We start from the raw sequence: 18257 nt of genomic DNA on the forward strand, positions 1-18257 counted from the left end.
CGAGGGAGCTCGTTCTTTTTGCATGCTATCCTTTGTTCACTTAGCCCCTTTTTAGGGAGAGTTTGAAGGGACTCGTGTCTTTGTAAACCGTTTGCAAAACAAATTTCCAATTTCATACAAGGAACCCTTAGTTTAGAGAGAGCTTCGACGAAAGTTTGCTTTCCTTGTGACCACAATTCCATACTAGGCCATTTCATCATGAAGGACCCACTTTTCGGGGAGAGTGTGATGGACTCGTTCCTTCATGACCAATTCACCGACCTCACCATTACCGGCCCCCTTTCTATAAGAGAAGCCTAATGTTAGGAAATTTTGACGAAAGCTTAATTTCTCTTCGAAAGTTCATTTTGCAAACACCTCCTCTTCAGGGAAGAGAGGAGTAATTTCTATTTCCCATTTCTGAAACTTCTCCTTTGGGGAAAGGAGAAGAAAATTTTTGTCATGGATGCGCTGAGTTGTGCTTCAAATGCTCTCTTTCACCAAGGATTTCAAAAACAATTTGCCAATTTATCATTAAATATTTGTTGATTTTAAAATTTTTATTGCATAAAAATATTACTTTAGAATACCTTTAGTATTACTTCCGAAAAGGCAAAGCTTTCGTGAAAAAGGATTCAAAATTCAAAATCTTTCTATTGGCCAACCAAAAGGATGAAGAATAAATCCTCGCTATGGCCAGCAAAGGAAATTCAATATTGTCGCAAAGTCATAAGTGATTGATATTGATCGCAGTCAATGAAACATTTTTAAAGATCATTCTTGGAAAATAAGACAGTCGAAATATCCTGGGTGATACAAAAAAAATTTCCTCATCCACGCTCAAACAACCCTCCTCGTGCAGTGCCAACCCTGTTAGGTCAGTGTAGGAGTCAAACCTCGAGTCAGTTTCAGAAAATCACCACTTTACCCATTTTCACTAGGAAAATTACCATTTTACCCCTAAGTCATCCCGGACCCCAGTCAGTCGGAGTCAACCAAGCTTATTGGTCAGTTCAAAACAGTTAGAATATCAGTCATTTCAAGCTCATTTGATCTCACAATGAACAGATCATTTTCATTTCTGACGACTCCTGCCAAAATAGGATCATTTCTTCATAAATAAACTCATTTCTCACTCAAATCCAAGCCAATTGTCTCCAAGTCAGTCATTCACAGTCAGTCATATTCCCCAGAGTCTAACTTGAGCTCACCAGGAGTTCAAGTGCTCTAGTTTTAATTCAAAACCATTTCCAAGAGTCCAGGAGCCCATTTTAGCCCATTTCAGCTCATTCAGCTGAAATTGAGTTGAGTCTGATCGATTAAGCTAAAGATTGAGCCTCGATTTTAGTTCATCTCAGTACTACCAATCTTTATCCCAGCTAAAACCCAGCTTAGATTCGTAATTCACTTCACTCCAGTGACCATTCCGTACAATTTCTCTAAAAATGGCAGCTTTTCTTGAAAATTTAGTCAAAAAGGTTAGTTGAGTCAGTGACTGGTCAGTTCATGTGAGTTTTGAAACTCTAAAACCCAGCTCAATCTAGCTCATTTCAGTTCAATCCAACTCAAACCCTAATTTCCAGTGTCACTCTAGCTTGGCAGAGCTCGAAAATCATTTCTTCAACCATTTTGCAAATTTTGTCAATTTTAACACTTTTTGAACTGGTACAACTGCCAATCAGGGTCTAACATCCAAAATTCTTCATTCAGGGTCTGCATTTTGCATAGCACTTCATATCATTTCTCAGCATTTCATAACATTTCATTACATTTTATTTCATTTTCGAAGTCCAGAACTCCAGTTTTATAAATTTCAATCCAGATTGAGTTTTAAAAGTTTTCATAAATCAATTTCAAACCCTGGGTTTCCAAAATTGACATTTCTACCACCGGGATTCTAAATTTGGAAATATTTTCTCGAGAAAAATAATATGGATTTCTTTCAAAATCAAATTTTCAAATTCTACACTGGATTTGCTTCGCAACATGGTATTGAACTTCAGAATCCGAGCTCGTTTAAAAAACTGCCAAAAATAGCTCATTTCGTCTGGAAATTTTCTGAAAAAACTATTTTACCCCTCTAATCGTCAAAATGAATTTCAAAAGTGGAATTTGGACCCGCTCTGAGATGGCCCATCCATTTGCATTTTCCGTTTTAATTTACTTATAAAAAGAAAAAATATTGTTTATTATATTTTTTTTTATTTATTTTCTTCTTTTTTATCTAAGGTGGGACCCACAAGGGGGTCGACTAGCAGCCCTTTCCCTTCCTCTTTCTTTCCCTTTTCCTTCTCCCTTCTCTTTCTTCTTCTTCTTCTTTCTTTCCTTTTCTCTTTCTTCTTCTTCCTTTTTCTTCTTCTTCTTTTTTTCCTTTCTTCCTTTCTTTTCCTTCTTTCTTCTTCTTCTTTCCCTCTCCTTTCCCACTCACGTAAACTCCTCCAGCCTTCCTTCTTCTCTTCCTTTCCCTCTTCTTTCTTCCCTCTTTCCTTCCTCTTCTTTCCTTTTCCTTCTTCCCCTCTTCTTTCCTTTTCCTTCCCTTCCTTCTTTCTCCTTTCTTCCTTACTCTCTTTCTATTTCCACACTCCATACGGCTGTTGCTTCCCTCCCCATTCACGCACTTCTCCTCTCTCATTTAAAACCTATCTCTCCTTAAAAACTTAGGTATTGATTTTTATTTTTTTTCTAAGTCATGAACCTAACAGCCATACGGCTGAAGGAAATCCCCTCTCATTCCCTCTGATCCATAGCACTCATTCTCCTAAACCTTCCTCCATCAGCCCCCCTCTTGCATGCAGCAACTGTAGCTTCCTTCAACTGTTGCAAGCTCTCCCACGGTGGCTGCCATCTCCATCTCTAGCCACTTCACCATTGACGTCACCTACAGCTCCAACAACTCTGTCACTGCAGCAGCTCTTCCTCCATCATCTCCATTACCTCATCTCACCAGCCGTGCTCCTCCAACAACAGCCACACTTCCTCATCTCCAGCCCTTGCCTCAACAGCCTCCTTACTTCAGTCGGCAACTCCACACAAGTTGCAGTCATCTCCAACGTTGGCCCAGCCACCTCCAAGTAATCAACCTCCAATAGTTGCAGCACCTGCTACCACTTCTAGCTCCCCTTGGTATCAGCATTGTCTTCTTCTTGGTAGGTTTTGTTGGGGTTTTCAACTCCTATGGTTGTTGTTGTTACATTACCAGCTTCTTCCTGCACGTTTGTTGCTAAAAATGTTGTTGTAGCACATTCTTTAGCTTTAGGTTTTTTGTGAGATAATTGTATATTACACTTAGTTTTATTTTGCTTTTTCTCTTTCCTAATTATTCCTTTGTCTTAATTTGAAAAAGAAATACTTTTGTTCGGTTTTATGGCTGAACTTATTGTTAATGATTGTTGATTAATGTAAAAGATGGTGCTTCCCTTAAAAAAAAAACTACATACATAGGTTATATGAACGACGAGATTCATCCACCTATTGGATTGAATCTCTCGTTTTGAAAGCCAATATCAAAACAGGTCATGCCCTAACTTTTGTGTAATTTCATGTTTTGTTGCATCTAATCTGGTTTCATTATGCATCTTGTTCGTTTTGTTTATAGTTTCACTAGTATTTGATTTAGAATTTCTAGACTTTTATTTATACGTTAAGTCCAGTTATAATTCCATGTAGATGTTTTTATTCACAAATGCTGGAAATTTTACTGTAGTTAAATTTGTCTATCTGTGATGTATTTTCAAAAATTTGATTCCATTTGGGTTTTGGAACCCCATCAAACAAACCAAATCTCAAACCGGGATTTCGCATTTCTAGAACTTTCATTTTCTGTTTTAGCAGACAAAAACCTCCAAAATCACTCCTGTGGGAGATCTGAATCTCCCCGTAAAAAAATACATTATATTCATGATAGAATCTATTAATTGTCTGAAAATTTTGAGATCTTTACAAGTATATTTAATCTCTGTTAAAAAACGATTTTTCCAGACCTCTGGGAAAATCTTGATTTTTCCTTGTGAGGGTATAGATCGACCTTAATGTGTTGTGTTCGTTCAATCCATAAGTCATTTGTCAAAAATTTCAACATAAAAATTGTTTCTAACCCATTCCTTTGTCATTTTCCAAAATTTGGGAATTTTTGGGATTGTCCAAGTATTTTTCCCAAAATTATATTTTCTGTCTGACAGATTCTCATATCCAAGATTTCCAGAGATCTAGGTCTCTGATAACAGTGTGCCCATTTCCAAACCGTAACCCGAATCCCAGTGTTGTAAGAAGAGGAAATTTTCCTATGTTGGTCAGAGACATGTTCCCACAATTGCATACATTTTCCCATCTGTATGCTATTTTTCCCATATTTTCTTCCTAGACCTGTCTATTTCCCCCAAATCCTAGAGTCGCCGGATTCCGATCTGACTTGACGGAGCTGTCCAGCTCTGACCATAGGTCAAAACCATAAGGTGTAAAAAAAAAAATCTTTTCCTAACTGTCCTCTTTCACCCCATAAAATTTGGGAAATTTTTAAGGAAGTTTGATATCCGAAATCCCATTTAGAATCAACATTTTAGGCAAAATTCTGATTTTTTAGGATTTTTAGCTATTTTCCATATTAAGAAATTATAAAAATTTAAATTTTAGAACTATATTCTGTTTCTAGGGTTAGTCTAGGTGTCCATGCCAAATTTGGCTCAATTCCAAGCCCATTTTCTTTATATGTTAGTTTATTTTTAAATTCAGAGGTGAAAATCAGGCAAAAATCAAGTTAAATTCAATATTTTATGATATTTTTGCCATTTTAGGATTTTTATCATATAAATAAACATATAGAATCATATTAGGGTTAATTTCAATGTTATTTGCATTTTACATTTTCTATTTTTACAAAATTTATTTCAAAAAACCCTGGTTTCAAGGCCATAGTCGTGTTATCTGAGGCATTTTGGTCATTTTGACCCAAATTTCGAAATTCCAAACTTTAATTTTCCAAATTTTCACGCATATCAGCATATTTCATTTTATTGTGTTTGATTTATTTCATTTTATTTTCAAAATTCCAAAATTTACAAAAATTCTTTTAGAAAACCCTGATTTCAAGGTCATCAGGGGTATTTTGGTCATTTTGACCACAATTTCGAATTTCCAAGTTTATTTTCAAAATTTATTCATTATTTCTTATGTTTATATCAAATGGGGTATGATTTTGGGTTTATATCTGAATAATATCCGATAATTTCTAATATTTTCGGATAAATTCAAAAAAACCTACATTTTTGTGCTAACATTGTTTTCTAGTTTTGCAGGAACATTCAAGAAGAAGATTTTATTTTCTTATTTCATTTCAAATTCAATGTAATATCAAATGTAATGATTTAGAATAAGAGTTACATTTTCTGCTTAGAATAGGACTACATTGCATATAGTTAATTTCTGGAAATTCTGATATCTGATGCATCATTCATGCATATTTTTTCAAAATCACTATGGTTGACACGAATGGCACGTGCACAAGATCTTATGGAGTTTATAAACTCGGTGGGATTCGTATTTATGGCTTTAGTTAGAATACGAAGAAAACCAAGATTTATGATCTTCGTATTAGCCACATTCAGCCTACACTCTTAGGCTAACTTAAAAAATGCACTGCATTTCTCAAAAACTCAAAAAGGTTTTCCCAACTCATCAATGAAATCCCCTTTCAAATTCATTCATTCATTCAATTTGCATCATTTTCAAAATCGTTTCCCGATTCTATTTCAGAAAAATCAGTTTTCTCAAAAATTTCCAAGTTTTTCTCAGGATTTGATTTTCTCAGAATCCTAAGTTTTCACATGAAACTTCAAAGTATTTCCCAAGTTCAAATCAAGATTTTCCAATGTTTTAAAATTCTCAAATTTCAAAATCCCAAGTTTTCAGAAATCGATTTTCTCAAAGATCCCATTTTCCTGAAAATCCATTTTCCATTTCAAAAGTCATTTTCCAATGAACTTGATTTTCTCAGAATTCTCAAATCTATTTCCTCAGAAAAATAATCTAAATCTCAAAATCGATTTTTCAAAGTTCAAGTTTTCCTGAGAAATCATTTTCCAATGCAAATTTCTGATTTCTAATGAATTTTAATGATTTCCCAGGAATTCCAATTTCAAGCACTTTTCCAATTATTTTCCAAGTACATTTCAATTTTCCAAGCAAACATCATTCTTTCAAAACTTGCATTTGTTCAAAATTTCATAGCACATGCCTGATTCTCTGTGCATTCTAGGAAAATAGAGTATAATTTAACTTAGTCAAAGCACATATTTGATCCTTGGTTCAATTACCCCTAGTAAAGGCACTAGGAACAGTTGAACCTTGTATCGACAGGCGGATCTCATTCCACGGAATTTTCTCACAAGTTTTCAAAACGGAGGCGAGTAATTTTCAAAACTTTGGTCGAGTTTGACTCGCGAAATCGTTTCTCTCACTGTCACAGAGGGAGAGGGGAAAATTTTTGCAATGATAACAACTGGGTTACATGAAAGATCTGCTTTAAGCCCTTTCCTATTTGCTATAGTGATGGATGACCTTACGAGATCAATTCAAGAAAGTGTGTCGTGGTGTATATTGTTTGTTGATGATATTGTTTTGATTGATGAGTCTAGAGCTGGGGTTAATGTTAAGTTAGAATTATGGAGACAGACATTGGAAGCAAGAGGTTTTAAGTTGAGTAAGAGTAAGACAAAATATATGGAATGTCGGTTTAGTAAGCAACAAAGTAGTGATGGGAGTGTAGTGAAGCTTGGTGAGCAAGAAATACCGGTGGATGATTGTTTCAAATATTTGGAATCTATCATTCAAAAGTATGGAGAAATTGATGGAGATGTAAATCATAGGATAAAGGTTGGGTGGATGAAATGGAAATGTGCAACTGGAGTGTTGTGCGATCGTAGATTGCCATTGCGGTTGAAGGGAAAGTTTTATAGGATGACTATTAGGCCCGCTTTACTATATGGTACGGAATGTTGGGCTGCCAAGAGACATCATATTCAAAAAATGAGTGTAGCTGAGATGCGTATGCTTAGATGGATGTGTGGAAGTACAATAAAAGATAAGATTCGGAAGGAGGAGATACGTAAGAAGGTAGGCATTGCACCCATTGAAAATAAGATGAGAGAGAATCGTTTACGGTGGTTTGGACATATTCGGCGAAGGCTAATGATGCTCCAGTTAGAAGGATGGAGAAATGGGAAAATATATTAGTTAAAAGAGGTCGAGGTAGGCCTAGGAAGACTTGGATGGAGATGATAGGAAAGGATATGAATGCTTTGGACCTCACTGAGGACATGGCATTGGATAGAAATGATTGGAGGAGAAGGATTCATGTGGAAGACCCAGAATGATTTTTTCTTTTTGTTCATATCGCCGACCCCAATTGTTTTGGGATGAAGGCGTAGTTGTTGTTGTTGTTGTTGTTGTATCGTTCATGGAAAAAGCCCAACAACATGAAGACCAGGACAATATAGGCAAGGGATGCTTTTAGAAATATGATCAACATGCAAGAAATCAGATGTCTCTAATGCAAAGTCCTAAAGAGATAGAATTTTGAAAATAATAAAGAAGCACAGACTCGCATACAATGTTTGCATTCAATCGCTAGATTGAGGAGGGTTGTATTAGACCTAAGTCTAAGTGAGCATGAATAAATCTCCTCAATTTGGTCCTACCAAACCAGACATAAGCCTATATGCATCATGTCAGCTAGGTCGGAGTCTAGGCTCCTAAGGTTTGCATGGAAATGAAGCTGACATTTTAGAATAATGACTTAGAAAATTTGAACAAAGCAAAGGCATAAATTCGACCAGACGAAGACGAGTTCCATCATGGTCGCCAAAACTGTGATCATTGCAAAAAAATTCTTTTCTTTTTAAGGAAAGAGAAAACTCTCGCAAGGTCTCACTTGACCTTTGGAAAAAGATTTTAAAATTACTCGCCTTCATTTTTAGAAAATACGAGAAAATGGGGAGACGGGATTCACTCATCGTTACAAGGTTCAGCCATTCTTGACACCTTTACCAGAGGTAATCGAACCAAGGATCAAATTTATGCCTTTGTTTTGCCTGATTTCATAGGGGTTCAACTTAAGAATCGCATCGGTTTAGCAGGGGTTCAACCTACAAACTATTGATTCCATAGGGGTTCAACCTAAGGATCACATCCGTTTAGCAGGGGTTCAACCTATAAACTATCGGTTCCATAGGGGTTCAACCTAAGGGTCACATCTGTTTAGCAGAGGTTCAACCTACAAATTGTCGATTCCATAGGGGTTCAACCTAAGAATCACATCGGTTTAGCAGGGGTTTAACCTACAAACTATCGATTTCATAGCGGTTCAACCTAAGAATCGCATCGGTTTAGCAGGGGTTCAACCTACAAACTATCGATTCCATAGGAGTTCAACCTAAGGATCATAATTTAAGAAGGAGATTGGTTCAACTTGTGGGTTGAATTTTGGGAAATGAAAATTCTTGATGAAAAATTTTTAATTCATGATTTGAATGGACCATCATAGTTAGTTGTATATGGCCTCCTTTCAGAATTATCCTCTTATCTTGAATGGAGAGCTCAGGTGTATCCCTTAACCTGAAGGATAAAATGAATTTGATGCATATGAATGCAGATAAATGCTGATATATGCAAATGAATGAAAAATTATGTAAATGGGTGCACATGCATGCAAAATTAGAGATTTGTTTGATTCTGCCTGCATATAGGACATTTTAAAATAAAACAAATTTTCAATAAAATGCCCCAGTGTGACTAGGGAGTAAGATGTTGGATGAAAGGATAAGTAGTTGATATTTGACGAAAGCTTTTTGAAGGTAACAAGGTGAAAACTGACAATGAGCTTCTTGATTGATTCGGGAAGCCTTTTGCAAAGGAGAAATATAAAAGATGGCGCCAAGCCATGTAGAAAATTGATAAATTTATTAATGTATTGAAGAGAGAAATAACAGATCGATAAAAGAACTGGGACCACATTATCCCTTCAGAATGGAAAAAATCAAAATGATAGAAATGACATAGCCTTGACATTGTCAATTTCTTAGAAAAACTTGATCAGGATGGTCGACTGGTGTCTTCCTCATCTTCAATAAAGAGATTCTTGTCGATGCAATCTTGGATGATATTCTTCAGGATGAAACAATTTTTGGTATCATGTCTGTGATCATTGCAAATTTTTTCCTCGTTTCCTCTTTTCCTTCTCTTTTCCTCTCTAGCCTCTATTCCCCTTTTGAAGGAGAATAAAAGATAGAAAAGAAGAGAGAATGAAAAAAGAAAAGAAGAGAAGAGAAACTCTTTTGCAAAGGTCTCACTTGACCTTAATTTTGAAAATATTCTAAAATTACTCACCTCCGTATTTGAAAACTTGCGGAAAAATGGAGAGACGGGATTCGCTCATCGGTACGAGGTTCGACCGTTCCTGGTGACTTTACCAGGGGTAATCGAACCAAGGATCGAACTTATGTCTTTTGCTTTGCTTAAATATTGTCTAAGAATTTATTTTGAGTCTAATAATGCACAAAGAATCATGCTTGTGCAATGCAGATGCAAAGATGTATGCTTTTGAGAAGAATAATTTAGAAATTTTGGAATTTTCCAAGTGATTTTAAAATAAACATGAGAATATGGTGAAGAAATGATTTTTTGAAAGTTGAAGATTTTGAATCTAACTTAGAACTTGAAATAGATTTGGAAGGAGACTTGAAGTTCGAAGTCTTGGAATAATCAGAGTTTGGAAAATGGATTTTGAATTAAAGAAGATGAAGAGAAAGAGTGATTTGGAATTTGAGATAGAATTTTGAAGTCAGGAATGAAATTTCAAAGTTAAGATGAATTTTGTATTTGAGTTGATTCTCGAAAATCGATTTAAGAAGGGGATTTTGGTTATGAGCTTTAAATTCAGAACCTGAAACAAGAACTGAATTTGGAAGTTAAATTTAGATTTGGAAAAATAGATCTGAAAATGGTTTGGAAATAAAAATTGAAATTGGAATCTCAAAGTCCAGATGAGGTTTAAAAAATGGAATTGAGTTTTGAATTGGAAATCAAATTGGAAAATGGAATTGGATTTGAAAATTTGAATCCAAGATGGAATTGGATTTGAAATATGAAATCCAAGATGGAATTAGATTTGAAATCTGGAATCCAAGATGGATTTGGATTTGAAATCTGGAATCCTAGATGAAATTGAATTAAAAGTTTGGAATCCAAGATGGAATTGAAATCTGGAATCCAATATGGAATTGGATTTGAAATCTGGAATCCAAGATAAAATTAGATTTGAAAATCCAAATGGAACTTGAAAATAAAGTTGGATTCAGAAATCCAGATGGGATGGATTTGGATATGTTTTTGATTTTTGAATTTGATCTTGAATTCAGAGAAAAGTTGATTTTAGAGCTAACCTCAAAACTTTGATTCTTGATTTCAAAGTGAAATTGAATTTTGAAGATCAAAACTTAGAAGATTTCAGAAAGAACTTGGAGGTTTGGGAATGTTGAAGTGAAGAATAGATAATAAACTTGATTTAAAACTTGAATTTTTGAAATCAGATGATGAATCTGGGATTTCAAAGTTGAATTGAACTTTTGAAATTCGATCCAGAATATTAAATTGAATTTGAAATTAAATCCTGAAACTGAATTTGAAATTTCAAAGTTGAATTAAACTTTGAAATTTGATTTGAATTGGAGATTGAATTTTGAATCTAGAAATAAATTTGAAATTCTAAAGTCGAATTGGACTTTGAAATTAAAGTTTGAATTTTGAGATAAGATAAAATTGAGAATAGAAAGATGAATTTAAATTTACAGATAAGAGTTGAAGATTGATTTGAGAAATGAGAAAATATCTAAAATTTTATCTTAAAATCACTTGGATTTTTGAAGAAAACTTGAAATACTTTTAAAAAATGATGTAATTCTACCCTAAATGATGAAATGAATTAAAAGATTTTGAAAATTGAATTTGAAAAACATATTTCATTCTTTAGGAGAATTGAAATAAGATTAATATTATAATACAGTCCTCACTATGATCATAGATGTATATAAAATAATCTATATTTAAATTCAGATAAAGAATAAAATACATTTTGGTGTCTTTATAGAGTTTGAAATGAAATTAACTTTCAATATATCATGACTATGGCCATTGATATATATTTCAAGTGAATTTACGAGTCAAACTCTGATAAAGGAAGAAAAATTTAGAAAATATGATGATTTTTTAAGGAGATTCAGTGTGGATCCAATATTATTCCATAAAAGATAAAAATCTTAAGCATTGTTCACATTTTGACTCTGACCATCAATATGAATAATTTGCTTAGGATTTAATTACCTTTTATTAGAATGGTGCATGTGCCATTCATGTTTCCATTCATGAATTTTTGAAATAAAGGCAAAAATGATATGAAACAAGCATTTTTGTGATATTTACATGCTCATACATTCTATTCTAATACTGGAAATGTAAAATTCTCATTAGTACCTAGATATTACAATTCTGAAATTGAAATTGAAATTGAAATTGAAATTGAAATTACAATTTCTAAGCTAAGAAAGGAAATAACATTTTCCATACATTTCCTGCAAAACAGGCTTAGCACACAACAAAATGCTAAATATGAAAACAAATGGAAAATATAGGACCCTACTCATACTAATAAAGAGGTGCCTATGGATTAGTTTAATATGGGATGCATATATTTAACAAAGAGATGCATGTATTCTTGGAGCAAATACAATGTATATACCTAAAGGCCATGCTTAGGCCTAATGCAAAATTCACCTGTACTGACATGATACAAAGGGAAGATGCCTATATGATGTGCTAGCTAATGAAGACATATGTTGGATGCCCTGAGTTAATTGAAAAGATGGATATGCCTAACAAAAAACATGTATATACTTCTAAGGATGATATTCATGCCAAATTAAAAACGCATATGATATATATTAAAGATGCACATCCGTGAGCCATATGACAAACCCAGAGATACGTAGGCAGTATGTTATGAGTATATATCTTGTGCAGAGCCTAATAATGAGTCCTGAAAAATGAAGCTTAAGCACTACATATATATTTACATTGAGTAGGATGCAGCAAAAGACAAAGAAATAGAATCCCATGTAAATGGCCAATGCACCTGTCAATGTGCCAGTGATAGCATAGCTGCATAAATGTAGTTACTATAGCCTCAACAAATATCAATTGAACCCCCCCCCCCCCCCCCCCCGTTGTTTTTAAGATTCCACTGATAAAGAGATCCCTTTAGGTCAGAAGAAAAGGTGGCCTTGATGTCACAGATTCACAGAAAATGCCAACCAACCTTATATTAAAATTTTCAGTCGTAGGCCTATGCTGATCATCATGTGCAGAAGATATTGTATAGGTGATGAAAAGATAAGTTGCCGACCATAGGATGACATGCAGAAAGTGCCTCCCACGAGGAATGGATGTTCATATTCAGATGAGCAAACCAAACTTATATTCAGCAAATGATTGCGCTATACATGTGTAGGTGAGATGACAACAATGAAGGGAAAGTGAATGTGACAGGTAAATGAGATGAGGTTGGGAACATGAGAAAGTGTGCTGCTGTGATACAGGTATACTATGAAAGAAATGATGGTAGGTATGTGAGGGACTATGATGCTATGAAGAGGTGCTAGGCACTTCAGTGTGCTGGAGGTGATTAGCACCTCTGCAAATGCCCCTAAGGAGACCGAAGCAGTGAGGGAATGGGGGTTTTTGCTGAACCAAGAATGTATGACAAGCCCCTTGAGGTTGTGGCATGGGCCGTGAGGTGGATATGTTGCACGAGATAGGAAATGTAGTGGCAATGAGTGTTGAGTGTTGTATAAAAATGTTGTTAACAGGGTATGTAGGTGGTTTGGGAGATGCTAATGACAGTGCAGCAAGTTATGTAGGTGATATGCAGACGACAACAACAAAATACTATTGTATGGCTAATGGGAGCATGTGATAGGGATGAAGGGATGTAGATGTATGAAGCAGCGTGGTGAGGGAGTAGAACATAAAGATGCTAAAAGGGGAAGGTGTATGGTGAATAGTGCCATTTACAGGAAATGCAAATGGTAAGGGATGGTGAAGGTTGCAACAAGGCAAGTGTAGGGATTAATGCAATGGTGAATCAGAGCTCTTGTGAGGAAGCTTTGAGTACAGCATGATGAATATGAAAGAAAACCAGGAGAACATATGACAATGTTCTCTGGTCAATCAGCATCCCCACTAAGCATAGAGGATATGCATCAAGCAAGAACCGAGGTAGAGCTGAATTGAAACACTAGCAGAATATTTGAGCACCCCATTTGGAATTTTGATTTAACACTGGGTCAAATCAGAACACTTCAAAATAAGCCTCTGTCACATGATTGAATTAAGCAATATATAAAAAATAGACTATGCACAAAAGAGCTTGTGCTGATATAGCACGTTATTCTTCCTGTAAAAAAAATGCAGATTTCAGAGTTTCTTTAAACTACTTCCCTACTTACATAACTGCATTTTCACAACCAACATCAGATATGTTAATAGGCTTCAATTCCCACAAGCAGCTCTCCTTCAGCACCCAAAACTCAAAATGGTTACATGGTGTGTAACTATCAAAATCGCTTCTCTGACTCTGTGGGAGATATGTCTGGCTTGACTTCCATATGCAACCCTCGCCGAGTAATCAAACAGGCATATCAGAGAGATTGGTCTAATCCAATAATAACAATAGGTATAGTGCAAAACAATGAAATAGCATAAGTTTGGCATAATGCTCTGGTAGGGGCTTACCCTCACAGTAATTGTCACAATAGCTTCACCATCACTCTGAGACTGAAGGAACAATTGTTTGGCTTCATCAACAGTAATAGATGTCACCATTTGCGGCAAAACCTGTAATACTTGAAATGTACAAGAACATGTCCAAAATGCAGACCAATCAATCATGTTACAAGGGCCATCACTGAACTTTGGAAAGGGGAGGTTTAGTATTAAACATTTCTATGGCTGCATAATCAGTTTGCTAGTTCCACCTTTTCTACAATAATAAACACACACAAAGTAGTGCAAGAACCCACTGGAAACTCATATCTCTTAAACACCATTTCAGATTTACCGACAGGGTAACATTTTGAATCTCCAAATTCTCAGCCTGTCTTCTGTGAAATTCCCAAATAATGAATAAGGTTTTACAGGATTAAGAGAGGAAATCACACAAACCCCAAATAAAAAATCAGTAGGGTGCTTAAGTTGAGATCTTAAAACAAGCTAGATGCATGGCAACCCTATGATGAAAAGTGATAAACTATCACACAATATTGTAGTAATATGAATGTTCAAAACTTTGCTAAAATCAAATCAAGATGAAAAATTCAGAAGCGAGACTCAATGTGAATCCCATTTTAGTTTAGCATGACAAAATAGATCACTACCGACATGGAACTTTGCAGGATGCTACAACATGAATATAAGTAAACCTATATATGAGTGTATGGACACGAATGAAGATGCAGAAAATTCAAAAGATGCTCATGATCAGATGGGATGGTAGTTGATGTATGGGACACAATACAGACTTGGTACAAAACATGGGATGAGATAGAAAGAGATTTTGTGTTGATTAAATAACTGATACTGATTGATCGACCTACATGATCAATTCAAATACAGGGGTATGAATGAAAGCTAATGCACGTCATGAAGGTGGATGAGGTTAGAACTAAAAAGGTTTGCAAATGATGAAAATAAAATGAGAATGCTGAATGAAACTAAATACTTGATACTGAATGAAATTAAATGCATGATGGATAAAACTAAATATATGGTGCTGAATTGAATTAAATCCGAACACCTGATTGCAACCTCTGGACTGAATTATTGTCTAAAAAAAAATGGATGCACAATAGACAAATAGAGGATGCTTCAAATGTTAGAAACGAGCTATGACCAAATGCAAATGAATCAGAGAGGGAGGATGCAAACCAAAACGACTAAATTATAATAGGGAAAGTGATCAAAGAAATAACTAAATCAATAAACCACAAAATCTATAAAAAAAATGCATGGAATGTAGAGATAGATGATGAAGCAAAACAAGAAACACGATACAAAAAATGGTGATGATTACAGAAAATAACATGAACAGAAATAAACTGAAAGGAATTCAAAAATGAATCTCAAAAAAAGAAAGAAAGAAAGAAAAGATTGTCGGAATATGGATTATTCCGTTAATTTTTGCATTGGGTGGGTCGGTCCTGCTATATGCAGGTCGATCCCACCATTGATGCTTCTAAAAAAAAAGGACAAAAACAAAATCAACGAGGAATGCTATAGATGGAAATTTTACAGAAAGGGGGAATATGATATAAAACAAAGGAGAAGTATCGAACGAATTAGCATTCAAATTATCTAATCATGAAGAAGTTTTTAGAAAAGAAAAACAAAAGATGTTGGAATCAGAGACTTCGTTGAAAACCCTAAGTTTGTCTCAACTTAAGTGCCATTTTACCCCCTTTCACCAAGAAAATTACCATTTTACCCCTAGGTCATCCTAGATCCTTGTCAGTCAGAGTCGACCAAGCTTATTTTTAAGCTTAGAACAATTAGAATGTCAGTCGTTTCTAGCTCACTTGAGCTCACGATGAGCAGATCATGTTCATTTCTGATCATTTCTGATCATTTCTGCCAAAATGGGTTCATTTCTTTAGAAATGAGCTCATTTCTAACTCGAATCCAAGCCAATTGTCTCTGAGTCAGTCATTCCTAGTCAATCCTATCCCTCTGAGTCTAACTTGAGCTCACCAGAAGTTCAAGTGCTCTAGTTTCAGTTCAAATTCATTTCTCAGTGTCTAGGAGTCAATTTTAGCCCATTTCAGCTCATTTTAGTTGAAATTGAGCTAAGTCCAGTCAGTTAAGCTAGTGTTTGAGCTTAAGTTTTAGTTCATCTCAGTATTACTGATCTTTGTTCCAGCTCAAACCCAGTTCTTGTTCGTAGCTCACTCACTCCAGTGTTCATTTCTCACCATTTCTCTGAAAATGACACCATTTCTCGACCATTCAGCCTAGGAGTTTAGTTGAGCAAGTGTCTTGTCAGTTTATTTGAGTTCTGAAACCCTAGAACTCAGTTTATTTTAATTTATTTCAGTTCAAACCAGTTAAAATCCTAGTTTTCAGTGTCACTCTTGGTCCTGCAGGGACAAAAAACCATTTCTTGAAGCATTTTGTTCATTTTTGTCAAAATTATCACTTTTTAAACGGGTACAACTGTCAATCAGGGTCCAATACCTAAAATTCTTCATCCACGGTTTGCATTTCACATGACATTCCACATCATTTCTTATCATTTTTTATCATTTCATTACATTGCATCTCATTTTCGAGATCTAGAACTCTAATTTTGAAAATTTCAATCCAGATTCAAATCTTAAAGCTTTTAGAAATCAATTTCAAACCCTGGGTTTTTAAAATAGACATTTTTACCCCTGAGACTCTAAATTTCCAAATATTTTCTTGAGAAAACAATCTAGATTCATTTCAAACTTGATTTTCAATTTTTTAAACTGGATCTGCTCGGCGACGGGGATGAAACTTCAAATCTTGAATTTCAATTCAAAAATACAAAAATCTTTTATTTAATTCAAAATTATACTTTATGCAATATGTCATGAAATTCTTTAATTAAATGAATGGTAAATCTATATTTGTTCAAAAGTTTGTTACTACCCAAAAGTTTGTTACTGCTTATATAAAAGGGTAGCACATATACTTGTACACATGACACCGAGCACATTCATATGGATATTATGCTTCTTACTCAGACGGGGTAGTCTGACCCCTTCTGAATTAATCTTTTTAGGAAATAGAGAAACGCGAGCGATTGCGGTCGTTGCTGCGGACAATGCCATGTGACCATATCTTTTGCGGATGTCCTAAGGAACTCTGACTTGTAATAAACTCATTAAGTTTGTAATTGATGACTTATAATAATTCAATATAAGAGTTTACTGTTATTGCTTCTGTACTATTGCTTGTAACCTGCCCAAATAAATTGACTGAGGATTTAATAAAGCTTTTTCGATGATCTTTAGAAAAAAAATTTATTCCAAAATTTTTGAGTTAATTATTTGGGGCGTTACAAAAGCAAAAATGAGAAATGAGAAAGTGCTGGCATTGTTAGTTTGAATGATCAGGGAAAGGCTTGGTCAGGACGGCTGGTTGGTCCTCTTCTTTATTTTCAACAATGAGATTCTTGTCAATGCAGTCTTGACCAATATTTTTTAAGATGAAGCAGTAGTCGGTGTCGTGCCCTACTGTCCGATAAAATTTGCAGAACTGATTCATGAATCTTTCCATGATTGTGGGAGGGTCCGTGGCTCTTGAGAGATTTACTAATCCCTTAATCAACATGTATTCAAAGACATCTTCGAGTGACTGCTCTAAGGGAGTAAACTTGCGGTTATTACCCCAACCGTCATGCTTTATCTTTTCTTTTTGTTGAAAGTTGGACTGATCTTACTTAATTTGCTTGGAAGACTTCTCCCCCTGAACTGCACAGTTGTTCTTGTTGCCTTTGCTATTATTGCTGCCGGAGTTGGCGGAGAAGGTGAAATTTGTCTTCTTTTTTTAATCTTGATTGTTCTTGACGAGGGTGATGCCTTCATAGACTCCGTTCTCCATCCCCATCTCGAGCCACTCAGCTCGTTCAGTAAGCTCAATAAACAACTTGGAAGGTGAAGTGGAAATAAGACCTCTAAGAGGCTGAGAAAAATTGTTCAAGATAATCTGGAGCCCGTTCTCCTCTGAGATGGGGGTTCTCATCTTGTTGCAGGTGTCTCTCCACCTGCGAATAAAGTTTCTGGCTTTCTCATTATCATTTTGCTTTAGATTGCACAAATGATTCAGAGTGGGCAAGGCTTCAGTGTTAAACAAGAAACACTCAATGAAAAGATTGACCAGCTTATCAAATTCCCGTAGTTCAATCAAATTGATATGCTCGGCATACCACTTCGCTGTTGTGCCTTCCAAACTGTGAGGAAAGCATCTAATGAGTGCCCAGTAATCCCTCCTAAATCTGGTGCATTCAAAAAGAACATCGCAAGGTGAGCTTTTAAATCACCTGTTTCATAAAACTTGATAAATTTACGGGGAAGATCTTCTAGGTTGTCATCCGCCTCGAGGCCATCATAGAAATCCTCGCTTGTGTATATCTTCTTGCCTTTGTCCTGGGCTTGCAA

Source organism: Nuphar pumila, chromosome 6 (genome assembly GCF_984573655.1).
Source record: "Nuphar pumila chromosome 6, dmNupPumi1.hap1.1, whole genome shotgun sequence".
In the NCBI taxonomy this organism is placed as follows: Eukaryota; Viridiplantae; Streptophyta; class Magnoliopsida; order Nymphaeales; family Nymphaeaceae; genus Nuphar; species Nuphar pumila.